Source organism: Periplaneta americana, chromosome 8 (genome assembly GCF_040183065.1).
Source record: "Periplaneta americana isolate PAMFEO1 chromosome 8, P.americana_PAMFEO1_priV1, whole genome shotgun sequence".
NCBI lineage: Eukaryota > Metazoa > Arthropoda > Insecta > Blattodea > Blattidae > Periplaneta > Periplaneta americana.
In genome coordinates, this window is record NC_091124.1 from 139,798,892 (window position 1) to 139,809,114 (window position 10,223).

The window sequence follows — 10,223 nt, forward strand, 5'->3', positions numbered from 1 at the left end:
ATGATATTTTTGTAAGAAATAGAGTTTTTATCATTTTACATTATGACTGAAACTGTGTATTTAAAATAATTATGTGTTATGAAATAATTAACGAATTAACTTACCTGTATGTCTTGCTAATCAAATAATTTTCTCAGACCTTATCGACATCCTTAAACACATCTTATAAATTAAGATGCAAAAACCAAAGTAACATTGGTGCCAAAAAATTAATATATTAATTTCAGACAAGTGTCAACGAGATGTTCACGTGAAATCAAGTAAGTCCAGTAATGGATTCCTCCTGTCAAATGTTATGTGATTTGTGACTTAGTAAAAACGAGAAATCCTCAGTAGCTCGTTTATTTATTATTTTAAGACTTAATGAATTTCACTAATCAAAAGAGCAGAAAAAAAGCCATATAGTGGTATAAATAACTCAAAATCACCAAAATTGGACTTCGTAAGTTTTACTTACGAGTATATGCTGACGATATATAGGCTATACTTTATATTGCAAAGTTGTGTAATCAATATATATATTAATTTAATTTAGGAAAAACTTCAGTAATGGTGGTCTGTTTCTGTAGAGATTTCTGCAATGAACAGAAGGAAGAAGACTTGCACTGTCATCTATTGCCATTCACAATTTTTTTGATATGTACTGTGACTGTATTCCTGTCAGTAATGCACACAGTAGCCTATAAACTACATTCTCATAAATCATGTTAGGGCTAACATTTTTTATCCATACTAAACAGATGGCCAAATCAAACTTTTCATGGGAATATAAAAATGAAATATTTCGTATATTATTTATGATTATACCTGGTAAGGTTTATCTTGTCTCAGTAGCAATAAAACCAAAACCTTTCAAATGAGGGTGGAGATTATAGGAGGGTTGTAAATTTTCAGGATTCCTTTCAAAACCTTATTATTCTACAGGCTACCGGAACTCAATTTCTTGAAAGACAAGCTCACTGACGGAACTACACAGTACGAAGAGAGATATTTTGTAATTTTACTTTGCGCTACAGAATGTATCAACTGGTCCCTTCCGCCACTGGATGGATGGATGGCATCGCTCCATTCCCCCATTGCCATAACAATACAGACGAAGTAAGACATATCTCCTTTCTCTCTCTTTTCACAGTGAGACAAGATACATCACACAGACTTTAACAGACTACAATTCACCTGCCTTATTTCAGAATCTATATTAAACATGCAATAAGTAAAAAGAATTCTTGTACTGTAATATTGCAATTCCCAGCCCAATGAATAAAATGGCCGTTTGCATGATAAGAGTTCGTTGTTTTGTTCTGTAGCTATACACTCATCCTTTTATGAAATAGTTATCAGTTTCTTAGGTTTGGAGCTGATATAAAGTGATGCTGACAATATGAGAGCATGGAGTTCCTTTTCCAGCAATTTCATGATGCATTGTCAAATGAGAGTTTTGCTCTGTTTTGAAATACTTTCTATGACAAACTGCTCCATGCATCCTAGAGAACCTGTGAAACGTTCCCTACTGAATAAATATGAAATTTACCATTAAATATTATTATGCGAAAGTAATTGAGATATTTCTATGATTGAGCAATGTAATACTGAATTTCCTGCAACTACTTTCGGTATGGAGCATGTAGCATGAAGCATAGTTTATTTTAGGGTATGTATCTCAATACATTGTTAATTATAAAAAGAAATGGCTTTCTTGTATTGACTGTTATCCCCTTCAGAGTAATTCCCTTCTGCAGAGCTACAGAATTTCTGCCACTCTTCGAAGTGGCCCTGGATTTTTTTTCACATTGTCAAACACCCACTGCATTTCTATCAGAATTTCATTTATTTTCTCAAATTGGCGTCTTCTCAGAACTGTTCTTAGTTACTAAAGCAAAAGGTCACATGGTACAAGATCAAAGAGGGTGAGGAACAAAAACTTTTTTTGCGCCAGAAGATGTGACCAGACAAGGCTGTATTGGTTGGGGTGTTATCATGATGGCAGCAAAAAATCCTGTGCATACATTCCCATAAGCATCTCAAGACATGCAGGTTAATTATACGTTTTTAGGCTTTCAATGTGGTGATCAAAATTAGACTTTTGGGTATACCACCCCATGACCCAGAAATTAACATTTAATCATTTAACTTAAGTTATGGTGTACCGCCACTTTATTCTGGTCAATTGTCTGGTTTTATGTAATGAATTTCTGATGAATGGGGGATGAGGAGGAACAAAAATAGATCGTGAAGATTGCAGGTTTTTTCATTGAGAGGATTGTTCCTTAGTTTTGGGGTTATATCTGTAAATTCAAATTACATGCCCTACAATCATGCTTTTCAGAAGTTATGATCATTTTGGAGGCCCTCTTGAAGATTATGGCAAACAACGAAACAATTTTTTGTTCATTTATTAAGATATGGGGAACGAATTTTGTTGCAATCCATATAATTTTTTTATTTGGCTATTTCACTATCCTGTACCAACTACCCAAAGGTTATCTAGTGTCAGGGGAATTGGTAATCTTGGGATGAATCCAAGGATTTGCATGGATTACCCAAAATTCGCCTTATAGTTGGGAAAGACCTTGGAAAAAGCCCAACCATGTAATCAGCCAAAACAGGATTTGAATCTATCCCTGAGCACAGCCTCAACTCTCAAGTGAAGTCACTGCCTGAGCTACATGGTTGTCATGTCACATTCAAAATGGCAGAACGAATGTGGTGAACAGAACTGTGAGAGATTCCTATTGTGGCAGCAATTCCCTCAGTAGTTTTCATGTTTTTTGTAAATTTTTTTGTCACAATTTGTCTAACTTTTCGTAACTGACACTAATCCAAAATTCTTTCAGAATGATTTTCATCTTCACATGACGTCTATTTTTTTTTTTTAAGCGTGAATATCATCCAGGACATTACATTCGACTTATCCCCAAAAGCTGAACAAGCACATGATGAATGTATTGCAATGATGGAAAATTCCAATTGGACAATGACACAGCCCTGAACAAAAATTTACAGATAAAAATAATCTGCATTACTAGCACAGATTTTAGCAGGTAACTAAACAATAATGTCTACTATGCATCGCACCCACGTATGACAACAATAGCAGCACTACATGGCTAGTCGAACTTAATGATTACTACATGTATACCCAGCCAATAGTTGGAGGCAAACTCAGTGGTTTACCAATGCACCAACTCCCGGAAAAATCAGAAATATTGTAGTGTCCCCACATCTTAGGCTTTGACTTTCTTTTAATTTAATTTTTACACAATATCACAGTAAGTACTGTTGTTCTCATATGTCCACAGATTTCTAACATCTTGAAGGATACTGGCATTCACACTCATCTATTCATCTCCTGAAATCGTGGTAATTTCTCGCTGATACTGTCTTTCAGTTCTTCTATTATCAAATAAGGTTCTACATGGGTGTGAAGCCAACAATTATGCAGCAGCCATAATTACTTACCGATTGACGAATATTACCAAAAATTTGATCATACCGCCTCTCTTGTCTCTCATTCTCTTTCTACCGATATTCCCTATAATTTTGAAACCCTCTCATTCTAACAATTCCCCCTTACTTTCCATTACAATGTATGTACAATGAGAAACTTAATAGTTGAGCGACTAGAGTTTTTTCTAAGTCAATGATGTCACACTATGTTTGCTCCAAGCCAAAAGTTTTCAGTCATATGTTGACGAAATATTCACTTTCTTTTTCTGTTTAAATTTTACTTATCTATACTGAGAAAGAATTAAAACTATAGCATAAAATATACATTAAGTTAAAATCAATCAAACAGTATTAAAAAGACAATTAAAAATCATTCGCTATACACGTTTTGGGAAGTGCTATCTCATCATCAGTAGCATTGAAGCTGGTTTGGCTGTTGTTCGTGCATCCAGCTGGTTCATATTGCCGACTTTTTTTTATGTGTTTTTAATACTGTTTGATTGATTTTAACCTAATATATATTTTATGATTCAATGAAAAACACTGTTGCATTTAATGACTAATAAACACAACTATGACAACTAAAACTATAGCCTCTTATGAATCATGAAACATTTTCGCCCACTCAACAATTATGTCCCTCACTGTACTTAGATTTATCCATTACTTCTGTCTTTGTAATGTTGGCTGGCTGACTGGCTTTATGAGGGCTAGACTCAAGACAGGTCCGTACACTAGTGCACCTTATAGATGCAATATGCAATGATTGTCTTAAGTCTGACAGGTAGCATGGATGGCATTCGTGAATCCAAAGCTGAGGGTGGGCCATCCTGCCTAAGCTCCTGATAGAACCACGTCCTGTTTGCATACGAGTAGCCTGATAAGCCCCAAGGGCTAGAGCCCCAAGCCTTTCCTATTTCAGCATCAGAAACCCATGCTATCCTCAAGACTTCACCCCAGCCATTTTTACTATGCAGATGGGAGATGAAATGAGGGAAGGTGGAGAGTGTTAGTGGAATGATAGAGAGAAATGGGAGTACCCCGAGAAAAACTTTCTTTGTCTGCTTTGTCCACAACCTGGTCAGGGATCGAATCCGAGACATAGATGAAAGACTATCATGCTAGTACTTAAATCACAGACACAGCCTGTAATGTTGGCTTCCGTGACTTAATTGCAGATACCATTTCATTCACATAGTAACCACCTCAACTGATTTCACAGCAACCATAACTAAGATTGGCTTGAGCAAGTTGGAACACAGGAAAACGCAAGGTCACAAGATAAACAAGACAATATGTTCTTTTCCAAGCAAACAACAGCACTGTGATTGGCTGAGTTCAGCAGGAAATGCACTGTACTACTACTACCACACATTACTAGAAAGGGGGAATGTCTCTAGTTCATTGTTGCTACCCAAATTCTTAAATAATAACCATATACAGAGCTATAAATTTTCATAATTCAAACATACAATATGCATACAGAACATTAATCTTGTCTGCAAACATTCCTTGTAAACTATGTTCAAAAAGCGTTGTCTAAGTATTGTGCTAACAGACCATATACCACAGCTGTTAAGAAAATGTAATTAAGCTTGAAGAGGTTCTAGTGAAATGTTACTTTTCATAAATTCAGATAAAATTCATTTAGTTTACAGGCACTTGCCTCTTGCCGTACATCTCTCTGATAAGTGAGTTCCTGACATACACTTAAGAACTAAAAAAAAGCCAATATTAAATATAACTGGTATAAAATAAAAGGGGTATGTCAATCGTAAATGTCAACATTACAATGAAATTTATTATCATGTGATTTTGGTGAGAAAGAGAAAGTGTTTCTGGATGGCAACTTGCTAAATATTTCACATATACAGTCACAACATTCCAGTATTTAAAAACTCTGGCTGTTCTTAATTGTTCATAATGTATATTCAACTGACTGGAAGATGCTAAACCATATATATTTTTCTGAAAGATATTAACTTGCCTTTGAAAAGTAATGATACAAACATGAAGATCATAACATAACAAAATGTGAAATATTTTATATGTGTATGTGCGTACATGAAGTCATCCTCATTGCTTTAGCACAGGCTCTATCATTACAATGCCTACTGGTCTTCAGATACTTGCCTCACTGCCTACACAAGGTGGGCATTGTATGGCTATGACACTTGTTATTGCTGCAGGTATAGCCAGGCAACATTCATTTCATAGTGCGCAGAAACCAATGCTACTGGTCAGACTGGAGTGGGGATAAAGTCATGTACAACAATGACGACATGCGTGACTCGACAGTGAAAGTGCTATGTTTTGAATGTTACCTGGCTATACATGATGAAGTGGTGGCTTTATAATGAACAGGTCCAGAAACAAAATTTGGGCCTCCTGAATTTTGTTTCCGAGTCTGTACATATGAACCTGGGGTTTTATGTTCATTTTAACTAACATTTATCAGAACTTGCAATATGTACATGTGTTTTTGTTGCTGTTCTTATTGTTATAGGCTATGGTGATGGTGATGAGGTGTGGTTAATTATTACGGATATGATATAATTATGACTGATGATAATGACAATAACGTAACAGTACACAGAGAAAGTATGAATTAAGAAAATAATGAATATGAAGTATCAGGTAATTTTAATATCTTTTAAATGAAAATATATTAATTTACCAATGTTGACATATACAAAATTGCTGTGATTCAGACGCAAAATGTAACAAAATAACTGTAGTAGTCCAAAACAATGTAGATGTAGACTACTTTACATATTATTTTGAAAATACATTTTTTTAACATTGTGGTAATTCATAATATTATTGAAATATTCATTCTGCACTAGCTTGCAATTTTTATTTTCTTGGTCTTACTAAGGTGACTTGTTATGTCTACTAAGAAACCGAACTGCATACTCATTTTTTATTCCATAGTTCTATAACTGGGTTCCCTGTTAACTGCACAAAAATAGAGATATCTCTTCACCCAACTGGAAAAATCGATCTAAGATTCATTCTGAATAGAATATAAATAAATTTTCACATTACATTCCTTGTCATTCTTAACATAATAATTATGTAGACTAGACGGCATTTCGGAAGGAGGTGAGCTGCTATATGCACTGTAACGTTTCTAGTATGTGACGTCACAAGCTTGTACAGTAGAACCAATCAGAATCAGTCTATAACAAGTACTTCCTGAGTTCGTTTATTCGTGTGTGAATGTTTCAATACACTGAATAAGTAAAACTAACATTTACTGTGTGTCTGTAAGATAAATAAATAGAAGAAGAGACTGTAAAGAGACAAGTATTGCACAGGCAGGCACGGAAAATAGTGTTTAAGGTGTACAATTATTTAAAAAGCGTTGACGAGCAGAACGCTGCCGGCCATCTTGATGCTGCCTGTAACGTTGCCAACACGCAAGAAACGACTGCAGAAGCATGTGGTGTGGGATTGAGAACCGTGCAAGTTAGTGAAGGAAAGAGGGTTTGTTTGGTGCCATGGTTACAGTAATCAACGGCTAAGGTCAGTATTGTCTTTTGATCATTTAAATTCTCTCCTGTGCTATTTGTATTGCACGTGCATGTGAAGTACGATGTGGCAATGTTGTCCGCTTCCTTGCTGTATCTATCTGTCTCGACGCAAACGCTAGCAGACTACCATCTTCCGAATTGCCGTCGACTTTAGCTAATGTGGCTTAGGAAACAATACCATATCTACAGGTTGCTAGGGGAAATATTTCAATACACATGTAAATGGAATTAACGTTGAAATTCATATCACATAAATATAAAATGTGTTTTCCAGTTAGAACAGAACATTTAAATATTTTCAATGAAAAATAATATATGTGATATAGCTCCACGAAATTTTTTTCTTCTTTAACTGTGACAGTCATCATCCAGAAGTACAGTGAAACCTCTCATTTACGGACATCGAAGGGACGTAACAATCTGTCCGCATCTTGGAGGTGTCCTTTATTGGGAGGGAGGCTCCCCAATCTAACAGTAAATTTATAATATGCATTATATATCCCTTCACGCTTTAAATGAAATGTATTACTGTAGTTTAATTCTAAATACAGTCACCTGTACTACAGTAAATTCTTTCCAACTTTGAACTACAGTAGATATGACCGAAAAAGGATAAAACAGTACTGTGCCTTGGAATTTTATTCTAGGGCTACAGTTATGCAGTACTTTAATTTATAGTTTTCAACTTAACCTTTACATTCATGTCTCTCGAAATAGAAAAACTGATTGAAGTGAAGAGAATTATCCTACTAACCCTATCATGTGGCGAATACAATTTCACGATCACGGAAATGTTGCACCCATCAGACAGGTTAAATTTTATGACATTGTTTATCCACCCGCTTCCAGCTAAAAAGGGGTAGCCAGCTGGGCTAGTAGTAGCCTACGAGACCCTTATTGTCTTCTTTCATGTTAAGGAATTTCTGTACAGTTCTCAAAACTAAATTTTCCATTTTTGTAACACATTAGGTCTTAAAATCTAAATTCTGTCCACAGTCAGGAGGTAAAGCAAGCTTTAGGACTGTGAAACAGCTGTCCGTGTCCGTGTCTGAGAGTGTCCGTAAACGAGAGTTAAATTTATCATTATTTCTAAATTATTTCAGTTGGGACATAAAAATCTGTCCATATATGAGGAGTGTCTGTATCTTGGGGGTGTCCGTAAGAAGAGGTTTCACTGTACTGGTAGGTAAAATTAGTAATTTTATTAATGCTTGAAATACTATAAATATGTAAAATTCTCAGCTAATGATTTAAACTTCTGTAGGTTTTATATTGACAGGAAGAAAATATAAAGAGTAAGGCCCATACAAGGCCGAAACATGTTAACCAGGTACGATAGAATTTAACACGAGAAAGACATATAATACACATTCCAAAGTGATATTGTGTTGAAAGTTGTATAATCAAGATGTATAAAATAATGTTGACAATTTTTGGCAGGGTTTTCTGGGTCGCATTTACTTTTATATTTATAGGCATATAAATACACATTTCAGTTTTGGAAAAAATTGTGTTCCAGATGATAGTAATAATATACCGCTACTGCTTTTATGAACTGATTTAATAACTTAATTTCTAAGAAATATTTTTCTACATAAGAATTTAACAATAATTGCTTAGTGCCTACAACCATCAACATCTTCTTTAGATCTATTGTCCACCGCTATGGAGAAATGGTTAGCATGTCTGATCGTGAAACAAGTGGCCCAGGTTTATATCCTGGTTGGGACAAGTTACTTGGTTGATGTTTTCCGCGGTTTTCTCTCAACACATCAAGAGCAAATGCTGGGACACTTTCGGCCCTGGACCCTGGACTCGTTTCACTGGCATTATCACCTTCATTTCACTCAGATTCTAGATAATCATTACAGTTGATAAAGCATCGTAAAATAAACCAATTAAAATATCTTTTATCATTTCTAAGCACTCTGCTCCCTCATATTTCTGATAATGACTTACGTGGCAAGCAGTATGATGTTGCAATTGTATTTCTTCATCTGATGAGAGAGAGAGAGATGGAACGGAGAAAAATTCTCTCCGGCGCCGGGATTTGAACCCGGGTTTTCAGCTCTCCGTGCTGATGCTTTAACCACTAAGCCACGCCGGATACAATCCCGACACCGTTGAGAATAAAATAAATAAATAAATAAATTTCTTCATCTGTTAAGCATTTTATTGCGAATTAAGTATTTTGCAATTCCATTCCTTTCTGTAGGTAATCATAACGTCTCCTCCCACTCAAAATGAAAAAAAACTGTAGGTGTGGGTGACCTTTGTTTGGAACATCCTGCACTCATTTCTGTCATAGTAGTTGTATTAACTGGAATTAAAATTACCTTAGCTACAATGAAATAATATTTATTAGATACTGATTAGGAATTACTAGTACCCAACACTCCCAGACAAGCCAACACTGTACTTCCAGTGGTTCCTACTATTTCTACATCATGTAACCTCCCCTCCTTTGCCTGCTCACTGCTACCCATGGAGGGAAAAAGTGTGTGCTGCCCAGAATCGTGTTGTCTGATGGTGACTGCTTTAATAGATGTCATGCTGGGTTTCAAAGGACAATAAATCCTTAGAATAGTTCCTTTGGATAGGAAGTAAAGCTGGGAAACTTGTGTCATATAAAAGAGCTGTGTTCCTGAAAGAGGCTCCAGATAACATTTATCGGCCATTTCCAGCCAACGCTAGTGGCCTAAATGCATGTAAGCTTCCTCTCCAAATCTAAAGCATATTATTGTGTGCATAAAATTGTAAATCACTTGCAGTTCCAAATCTCCCTCACTTTCCTCTGTTTTTTAACAATTTTTTTTTATAAAAGTTTGAGAATATTTCTTGGATACAATGCAATTTAATTTAGAATATGTAAGAATTATTTAATGATCTTTGTAATCCATGAACTTCTATGAAGCTTAAACATGCTGTATTTATAGAATACAGAAATGTTCTCATTTGCACTACTGGTACCGTATCTACTGTTTAGTTTTCACGAAACCTGTGGTCATCACTTCACCTAGCTGATTTCCTCCTTTTCATGACATTTTTATATATACAATAGTTGTCTTTAGATTAGGGGGGCAGGGTGTGTGCGCGTGCATGTGTGTTTAACCACTTCACTTAATGTGATTCGGGTTCCACATACTGCAGATAGAAGGCAGGACTGTGACCCATTTTTAAGTTGCACACCACTTCGGCAGGCTACATTATGCATGATGTGTATCTGTAAAGAGTTATGTC

At 35.6% G+C, this 10,223-nt stretch overlaps 1 non-coding gene across 1 annotated transcript; it reads right to left on the reverse strand.

Annotated features, from left to right (window-relative positions):
• Window positions 1–9,018: 9,018 nt before the first annotated feature.
• TRNAS-GGA (transfer RNA serine (anticodon GGA)) lies at window positions 9,019–9,090 on the reverse strand. The gene has a single exon. It is a non-coding gene; the product is annotated as a tRNA-Ser (tRNA).
• Between the last annotated feature and the right edge of the window lie 1,133 nt (window positions 9,091–10,223).